Source organism: Mustelus asterias, chromosome 11 (genome assembly GCF_964213995.1).
Source record: "Mustelus asterias chromosome 11, sMusAst1.hap1.1, whole genome shotgun sequence".
In the NCBI taxonomy this organism is placed as follows: domain Eukaryota; kingdom Metazoa; phylum Chordata; class Chondrichthyes; order Carcharhiniformes; family Triakidae; genus Mustelus; species Mustelus asterias.
The window spans coordinates 5,808,902-5,819,450 of record NC_135811.1 but is presented as its reverse complement, the minus strand read 5'-3'; positions in this window follow the sequence as shown (position 1 = coordinate 5,819,450).

The following is a 10,549-nucleotide window of genomic DNA, read 5'->3' as shown; positions in this document are numbered from 1 at the left end:
AACTTGTTTCTAGTTCCTTGTCTCTGTTTGGATCTAAATGGTATGTCCAAGGTTCCATTGGTTTCCTTCCCCACAATATCAAGGGAGCTGATCATGTAGTGGGAATGCCATTGGATTAGTAATACTTAAGGCCTTGAACACAGGTTCAAATCCTGCTATGGCAGCTGGTGGAATTTAAATTAATTTAATAATTCATTCACAGGATATGAGCAACATTGATTAGGCCAGCGTTTTTATTGTCCATCCCAAATTGCTGTTGAGTGGTGAGCTGCCTTCTTAAACCCCTGCAGTCCATGTGGTGGAACTGTTTTGGAATTGAAAGCTGGTCTCATACCTGGTGACTATAAAATTATCACTAATTGTCATAAAAACCCATCTGGTTCACTGATAGGGGCAGCACGGTAGCACAGTGGTTAGCACTGCTGCTTCACAGCTCCAGGGACCTGGGTTCAATTCCCGGCTCGGGTCACTGTCTGTGTGGAGTTTGCACATTCTCCTTGTGTCTGCGTGGGTTTCCTCTGGGTGCTCCGGTTTCCTCCCACAGTCCAAAGATGTGCGATTAGGTTGATTGGCCATGCTAAAATTGCCCCTTAGTGTCCTGAGATGCGTAGGTTAGAGGGATTAGCGGGTAAAATATGTAGTGATATGGGGGTAGGGCCTGGGTGTGATTGTGGTCAGTGCAGACTCGATGGGCCGAATGGCCTCTTTCTGCACTGTAGGGTTCTATGATTCTATGTCCTTTAGGGAAGGAAATCTGCAATCCTTACCTGGTCTGGCCCACATGTGACTTCAGATCCACAGCAATGAGGTTGACTCTTAATTGCCCACTGAAATGGCCAAGCACCCATTCAGTTCCAGGGCAATTCAGGATGAGCAATATCCCATTTCCACACTTTCTCCTTGGGCTGTAGCATTTTCAAGGCTTGTGCTTGTAGTTAAAATTACGAACTTGGCTGCCTTATTGTTGCTCCACACTTCCTAACTCTCTCATGATCATCTGAGCTTACATTAGGTTTGATTTGATTTGATTTATTATTGTCATATGTATTAACATACAGTGAAAAGTATTGTTTCTTGCGCGCTATACTGACAAAACATACCGTTCATAGAGAAGGAAAGGAGAGAGTGCAGAATGTAGTGTTACAGTCATAGCTAGGGTGTAGAGAAAGATCAACTTAATGCAAGGTAAGTCTATCCAAAAGTCTGACAGCAGCAGAGAAGAAGGTTTTCTTGAGTCGGTTGGTATGTGACCTCAGACTTTTGTATCCTTTTCCCGAAGGAAGAAGGCGGAAGAGAGAATGTCCGGGGTGCGTGGGGTCCTTAATTATGCTGGCTGCTTTGCCGAGGCAGCGGGAAGTGTAGACAGAGTCAATGCATGGGAGGCTAGTTTGCGTGATGGATTGGGCTACATTCGCAACCTTTTGTCGTTCCTTGTGGTCTTGGGCAGAGCAGGAGCCATACCAAGCTGTGATACAACCAGAAAGAATGCTTTCTATGGTGCACCTGTAAAGCTTGGTGAGAGTCTTAGCTGACATGCCAAATTTCTTTAGTCTTCTGAGAAAGTAGAGGCATTGGTGGGCTTTCTTAACTATAGCGTCGGCATGGGGGGACCAGGACAGGTTGTTGATCTGGACACCTAAAAACATGAAGCTCTCGACCCTTTCTACTTCGTCCCCATTGATGTAGACAGGGGCATGTTCTCCTTTACGCTTCCTGAAGTCGATGACAATCTCCTTCGTTTTGTTGACATTGAGGGAGAGATTATTGTTGCTGCACCAGTTCACCAGATTCTCTATGTCATTCCTGTACACTGTCTCGTCATTGTTTGAGATCCAACCCACTACGGTGATGCCGATAGCAAACTTGAAAATTGAATTGGAGGGGAATTTGACCGCACAGTCATAGGTGTATAAGGAGTATAGTAGGGACTGAGAACACAGCCTTGTGGGGCACCGGTGTTGAGGATGATTGTGGCGGAGGTGCTGTTGCCTGTCCTTACTGATTGTGGTCTGTGAGTTGGAAAGTTCAGGGTCCAGTTGCAGAGGGAGGTGCCGAGGCCCAGAGTTTGGAGATGAATTTCGTGGGAATAACAGTGTTGTAGTTTTGTAGTCTGTAGTTTTTGTTGTTGAGCTGGAGGTTCTGTTCACAGCTGTCTTCCCATCAATAATTCTGATGGCGGGAGCTTGTATTTTAGTGATGAGATTCTGTAGTTAAGAAGTGCTAAGTTAAAATCTTTGTTCTTTTTAATCAATTCCTCAATTGTTCAAACTGTTCTTTCTGTTTCTCCATTCGGCTGAGGATATCTCGGTGATCTAGTCTCATGCACGAACCTTATTCCTGCACATTGCCTCCGTACCAAACTGAGGCCTGTCTGGCATCACAATGTCCGGGATGCCATGCTTGGTGAAGATTCTTTTTAGTGATGTAATGATTTCCTCCGCCATGATGCTGTGCAGCCTACTCACTTGAAAGCATCTGGGGTAGTAGTCGATGATGAAAGCATTGCCTTTACCCTCAAATAAATCCATTCCCAGGTGCTGCCATGGTCTCAAAGGAAAGTGAAGGGTGCAAGTGGTTTGTTGCTGTTGCTAGTTACTGCATGTGTAAGGCAATTACTGATTACTCTTCAATGGAGTGACTGCTGCCTGGCCACCAAACTGACTGCTTGGCTCTTGCTCAGCTTTCCCAACTGATCTTGATATGTTTTATGGAACATGTTGAGTCAAGGTGTCTTAGGGATGACTAGTTTGTCATTAAAAACAAGAAATTATGAATGATTGCAAGATGTTGTCTCTGAGGTATTGGCAAAATACTAGGTTGTTATGAGTATAATCTGGCTGTCCATTCTTACCATACTCTTATTTGATTGCAATTGTCATCCTGTTATTTTTCTTGCCTAATCACTTGTAATTTGTTTTCTGTGGCTGGTAAGTGTGTAATAATGAGTGAAGTATTTTCTGAGCAAGGTTTTTACACAGAGGGTGGTGGGTGCCTGGAACTCGCTGCCAGGGGAGGTAGTGGAAGCAGATACAATAGTGACTTTTAAGGGGCATCTTGATAAATGTATGAATAGGAAGGGAATAGAGGGATATGGTCCCCGGAAGGGTAGGAGGTTTTCGTTCAGTCGGGCAGCATGTTCAGTGCAGGCTTGGAGGGCCAAAGGGTCTGTTCCTGTGCTGTAATTTTCTTTGTTCTTTGTTCCATGTATATGCTTCCACTTACTCAATAACATTTAAATCTTCCTATTTGACCTCTTCCACTGGTATTCTTGATAATGCATTTTATCTGGAAGTATCAGATGTTATCTGGTACTTCCCTTGAAAGCACTCAGTACCGGAATTGTATCTCATGAGTCTCAGTCTAAAAGGTTGAAATCTAAGTACCATTCTTGCAATTTCCTTTAGATTAAGTGATCAGTTTCAATTTTAACAATTTTGACATCTTTAGAGAACTTCATATGGGCCCATGTGACTGCTAATGCTTTTATCTCAACAGTGCATAGCTTTTCTCTATTTAGGTGAGAGATCTTCAGGCACAGTAAACTGGTTTACTTTGTCCATCTTTTTGAACTTGAAACAGCAATGTGCCCATGCCTGAAGATGATGTGCCTACTGCTATACTTGTTGGCAATTCTGGATCATTGTGCCTTAGAATTTCTGGTGAAATTAGAAGATTTTTGATCCTTTCAAAAGCATTTTGCTGGCCCACATTCCAGCACCTTGTCCCAACAGTTGTTGTAACAGCTTGTTGAATTCTGGTAGACTAATGAATCTTTGTAATTCTGTGATGGTTCTAGGTTGTGGGAACTTTCTAATCATCTTGGTTTTCTGTGGATTGGCCATAATTCCTGAAGCTTATACAATGTGCCCTAAGACTTTTATCACAGGCTTTGCAAATTCACATTTTTCGTTCAATGTCAAACCTGCTTCTTACAGAACCACGAGGACTGCTCTCCCTTGATGGTCATGTTCTTCCTTCAATGAACCATGAATGAGAATGTCGTGCAGAAGGCATATTACTCCTTCCATGCCTTCAGGGGCTATTATTTGGAATATCTCAGGTGCAGAAGCAATTCCAAATTACGACCTATTGTGATAAAAGTAGTTAACAATCTGGATTCTTTGTCTAGATGTAACTACCACAAGCCACTGTTAGCATCTAAATTTGTAAAGAACATACTTTTTGCTAACTTAGCAAGACTTTCATCCACTGAAGCGCTCAACTGACTTGGTTAGACCATAAGACATAGGAGCAGAATTAGGCCACTCGGCCCATCGAGTCTGCTCTGCCATTCAATCATGGCTGATATTTTTCTCATCCTCATTCTCCTGCCTTTTCTCCATAACCCCTGATCCCCTTATTAATCAAGAACCTAACTATCTCTGTCTTAAAGATACTCAATGTCCTGGCCTCCACAGACTTCTGTGGCAAAGAGTTCCACAGGTTCACCACTCTCTGGCTGAAGAAATTCCTCCTCATCTCTGTTTTAAAGGATCGTCTCTTTAGTCTGATATCGTGCTGTCTGGTTCTAGTTTTTCCAATTGTGGAAACATCCTCTCCACATCCACTCTATTCAGGCCTCGCAGTATCCTGTAAGTTTCAATAAGATCCTCCCTCATCCTTCTAAACTCAAATGTGTACAGACCCAGAGTCCTCAACTGTTCCTCACACAACAAGCTCTTCATTTCAGGGATCATTCTTGTGAACCTCCTCTGGACTCTTTCCAAGGCCAGCACATCCTTTCTTAGACACGGGGCCCAAAACTGCTCACAAAACTCCAAATGGGGTGACCAGAGCCTTATACAGCCACAGAAGTACATCCCTGCTCTTGTATTCTAGCCCTCTCGACAAGAATGCGAACATTGCATTTGCCTTCCTAATTGCCGACCTGCATGTTAACCTTAAGAGAATCCTGAACAAGGACTCCCAAGTTCCTTTGTGCTTCTGATTTCCTAAGCATTTCCCCATTTAGGGAATAGTCTATGCCTCCATTTTAATTGAGTCTAGTTCATGCCGATTCTACCTGAACCATTAACTTTGTACTATGACCATTCTGGAACTCCACTTGATTGCTATGGTTACAAGAGAGATGTCATGTTTAAGTATTGTTCAATTGTTAAAAGTTGAGCTAATTCATTTGTTATAGTTAAACTGTGTTGTTAAATAAGGGTTGTTTTGATAAAAGCTCACTAGTTTGTCAGTATAATTGCACCTGGAGTGAAACATCATATCCTCACATTAATGTCAAAATGGAGTCTAGTCTGGCTTCACAACATATACCTTGGGGTTTCTGATCAGGTACCCTAACAGAAATCTTTCTGAATTTGCAAGGTATCTGATAGGGTTTCATCAAAGACTCCAACTGCTATGCAATCACATATTATGTGATTGCATAGCAGTTGGAGACTGCGGAACTGAAAGACCAACATCTCTGAGGATCAAGTATTCACAATTTTCTGGTATATGTCATTTATGAATTAACCCATGCATTTGCCCATTTTTTTGTTCCTTCTTATTAAATTTTGCTCATTCAATCAATTTTTTTCTAAACACCAAAGTATGCATCAAATGCCTGGAGGACTTCATTGTAAGAGCGTGAAGATTTATTGACTCCCTGTTTTGTTATTACTTCATCTGCAATAGCTCCGACTGCATGGAGGGAAGTACTGACCTGATCCTTTTGTTCCTTCTTCTGTAATTCTGAAGATTTTGTTCTGTATCTGGATAATCTCTTCATCCAATTGTCATAAAGTTGACTCTGTTATAAGCATTCAGCACTTTGGAAAGACTCCGTGGTTGGCAATGTAGACTCCATGCTTGTCCTAAACTTTGGATCTGTTTCTGTTTCAGTAGTTTGGCTTGTATATTGTAATCTGTGCTCCCTGCTGTCTGGACTTCAGCTATGTGGACCAGCCTGCAACCACGATGCCCCATTCTCAGGTGAATCTTAAATCTTTTTCTCTTCTTATCCTTTTTCCAAGGATTTGTTGGTCTTTCAGTTCTGCAGTCTTCTCTTTGAGTTTTTCTGGGTCTTTACTCTCTGTCCTTTGCCATCATGTTTCACCTTAGGTCCACAGTCTAAATGGAGTTTCTTTAGGATTTACTTGTACCCTAAGAATGATACCATAGACTGTTATACTTTTACAGTTGATGTTACTACTGGACAAGCCAGATCCAAGGTTGGAACCCAACTTGATGGATCCTAACTTCTATCTTTTGTTCAGAAACATGGAAGGTGGTTACTGAACAGAGTCACAGGAGTCAGCTGCTGAACTTTTAATAGAAGAATAACACATTTATTAAACAAGAATAGATGAACTATAATACACTACCTCTTCACTCCAACAATACCTTCACAGAATGTATGCAGATCTGTAAGGATACAGAAGTTGCAAAATCCAGCTTACACTTTAATGTTCACAGTAAGTTCTGTCCATGTAAACCAATAGGCAAACTGTGGTCAGACACACCACTCTCTGAAACCAAATGACAGATGCGACCGAAAACAACTTCGACAGATTTCTTAGCAATTCCGCCCAGACGCTGGTCATACTGAGACCACTCGTCTCACTGGAACTGTCTTTCACACAATCTCTGCTCTTAAAGAACACACCTCGGAATCTTGTCACAAACGATGCTTTGACTTGGATTTTTTTTTAAATTCATGTACGGATGTGGGTGCCACTGGCTAAGCCAGTATTTATTGCCCACCCCTAGTTGCTCTCAAGAAGGTGGTGGTGTGCTGCCTTCTTGAACGGCTGCAGTCCCTGAGGTGTAGGTACAGCCACAGTGCTGTTCGGGAATTCCAGGATTTTCACCAAGCAATGGTGAAGGAACGGTGATATATTTCCAAGGCAGGATTTTGAGTGGCTTTGAGAGGAACCTCCAGGTGTTGGAGTTCCCAGGTATCTGCTACTCTTGTCCTGCTAGATGGTAGTGATCATGGGTTTGGAAGGTGCTGCCTAAGGAACATTGGTGAATTCCTGCGGTGCACACGGCTGCCACTGTCCTTCGGTGGTGGAGGGATTGAATGTTTGTGGAAGAGGTAGCAATCAAGTGGGTTGCTTTGTCCTGGATGATGTTAAGTTTCTTAAGTTTTGTTGGAGCTGCACTCAATCTGGCAAATGGAAAGTATTCCATTGCACTCCTGACTTGTGTCTTGTAAATGTTGGACTTGTTTTGGGGAGTCAGGAGGTGAGACACCAAGGATCCATCTCCAGGTTTCAACCTCTCCTTCTGATATTCATCTGCCCTGGATTGCAACGCACATTCAAATTTCAGCACAATCTCTCAGATACCCCACCACCAACAGAATACTACTGCTTCATAAGTCCGCAAAAAGGAGTTACCAACATTCCAGTCACCTTAGATCTCTGGCTTCTCACAAGCCAACATCCCCAAGTTGCCACCTTGCAGCCCTATATTTAACTTGGAGCCTCTCTGCTCCTCACTCTCAACTTTATTGAACAGAACATTTTCTGTTCGCATCCCTGTGGCACCCCACTAGTTACTGCCTGCCAATTTGAAAAGCACCCATTAATTCCTACTCTTTGTTTCCTCTCTGCCAACCAATTTTCTATCCATCTCAATACACTTCCTCCAATCCCATGCGCTTCAATCTTGCACGATAATCTCTTGTGTGGGATTTTGTCAAACGCTCTCTGAAAGTCCAAATATGCCACATCTACTGCTTCCCCCTCCACATCTACTGGTTCCCCCTCCACATCTACTGGTTCCCCCTCCACATCTCCTGGTTCCCTCTTGGAGTTGGATTTGGATTTCCAGAACGCACACAGATGAGCAGAAAAAGTAGAGCTAATATTCTAGAGCATTCTAGAGCAGCAGAGCACCTAATGGGACTGAAGGCAACTTTCGATTCTTCCTGCACACCAATTGGTATGGACTGTACCCACCAACCATTCACAGAGAGTTCTTTGCACGCACTGCCTATGCCAGCGCCATTTGCAATTTACAATCTGGTTGATCGGCCAATATTTTATGTAACATGTCATCTATCACTGCATTCTTTCCCTTGCACAGATCATTACTGAACGGGCTCTCAGCCACAGGGTGCATAACTATAATGTTCAGATTTTCACACATCTCAAAATTCCTCATTGGCAAATTCTCCACCATTATGTCAGGAATTTCGTTGGTGTACCCAATCCTGTTCTCACCCTTTTTCCATTACCTTATTGATGATGGTTTGTTTTTCCTTACCATTTATTACAATGGATATGCTAAATCTAGTCTCAATATCCATACAGTGTAGCAAAAAAAACCCTACCTTTGTCCAATACTTTTAAGTCCATTGCCACTGCACCTCCTGGCTAGTGGCAAGCTCACAACAGAATGTGGTGGTGTCTTCTAATATTTTATGTAAATTTCATACAGATCCGTATATTGCTTAACAAGGTCATCATATTCTTTATCAAGCAGCCCAGCATCTCGTAGTAAAGTCTTCAGTTTTTGTGAACCTGGATGTGCAAACTGTCTTTGCAACTTCCAAACCATCTTTTTGTCTCCCAGATTCTTCTTCCCAACTTCGTGAATTCTTTGAGAAATTTCTGGCTTCCTTAAGACAATGATGGCCTCCCAGAAGGACAAAAAACAGTATAATGGGGAAATAAGAATACTTGTCTTGTATACTTTAAAATGGAACACCAGTAAATGGCAACTGAATGTGGCGACTAAGGGATTTTTACAGTAACTTCACTGCAGTGTTAAGGTAAGCCTACTTGTGACACTAATAAATAAACTTTAAGATTTGCAGGGTAGGTGAATTGGCTATGCTAAATTTGTCCCTTAGTGTCCTAAGATGTGCAGGTTAGGGGGATTATCAGGATAATCTGTTCTGTTGGAGATTGATGGAGACTCAATGGGCTGAATTGCCTCCTTATGCCTGCATAAATTCTTTGATTCTATGTGGTGTAGGTACACCCACAATGCTGTTAGGGAGGGAGTTCCAGGATTGTGGCCGATTGACAGTGAAGGAACGACGGTATACTTCCAAGGATGGCGTATGACTTGGAAGGGAATTTGCAGGTGGTGTTGGTGTTCCCAGGTGTCTACTGCCCTTACTCTTGGTAGTGGTTGCAGGTTTGGAAGATGTTGCCTCAGGAGACTTGGTGAATTGCTGCAGTGCATCTTGTCGATGGTACACACTGCTGCTACTTTGTGCCGGTGGTGGAGGGAGTGAACGTTTGTGGATGGGCAATTCAGCCCATTGAGTCTGCATCAACTCTCCGACAGAACATCTTTCCCAGGCTCACCCCCCTATCCCTGTAACTCCATGCTAATATCCCTAACCTACCCAAGTGGGCTGGATTGTCTGGGATGATTGATGTCAATCTTCTCATCTGGTCAATACAACGTTGCTGTTTGTGGGAGTTGCTGAGCGCATATTGGCTACTGCGTTTCCCATATTCCGAAAGTGACTACACTTCAAAAGTATTTCATTGGCTGTAAAATACTTTGATGTGTCCAATGGTCATGGAAAACGCCAAGTATATGCAACTGAGAACTTGAATGTAGCTGAAAAGAGAGACATGTTGCCAAAGCTTCTTCTCTTGCTCTCATTACGACGAACACAAGAATGCCAAACTTTAAACGAACACAGCAGGAGGAGGAGGCTATTCAGCCCCCTCAAGCTGCTCCGCCATTTAACTAGATTATGGCAGGAAGTTATACTACAGGAGAAAAGGGTGCTGATTAGTTGCCAAGTTGCCTCTGGTTGGCTGAGGCATTGCCAGGGGAAAATAAAAACAAAATGACTAGCTCTCATGTAGAAAATTAAAGGACGGTCTGCCATAGGTGTCCTTATGAAGGGGCTACCAGAGAGGTGCAATTTAAAGGTCCGAATGACAAACAGTGTCCCAGCGCCATGCAGCCCGGGGTTCAGGGCGATGGACTCAGATAAACAAAATTAGCAAATTTTGTTTGGATATTGGAATCTGAAACAAAAACAGAGAATGCTGGAAAAACTCAGCAGGTCGGGCAGCTCCTGAAGTGAATGAAAACAGAGTTAATATTTTGAGTCCATTTGACTCTCCATCTGAACCAGAGAGGGAAAATTTGTTGGATAATATACTGTAGCTGGGAAAGATTGCAACAAAGATGTAACAAACTTAAGCACAAGAGACAGGTGACTCAGTGGTGGGGATGGAGGGGGAGGGTGGGAGAGGAGGGTGGATTTGCATTGAGACAAAAAAAAGTATGGGATATAAAAATGGGGTTCAGATAGGGGAGAAAGGTCACAGTGTAAAGTTGTTGATCTCAATCCTGAGTTCTGAGGGCTGTAATGTGCCCAATTGGAAGATGGGATGCCCCCCCTCCAGCTTGCGTGGGCTTCACTGGAGCATTGCAGCAGGCCAAGGATAGACATGGGCATGAGAGCAAGGTGCTGAGTTAAAATGGCAAGCGATAGGAAGGTTAGTGTCAACTTTGCGGGCGGAGCAAAGGTATTCCACAAATTGGTCACCCAGCCTGCATTTAGACTCCCCAATGTAGAGGAGACCACACAGGGAGCAGCAAAGCGAATGCAGTAGAC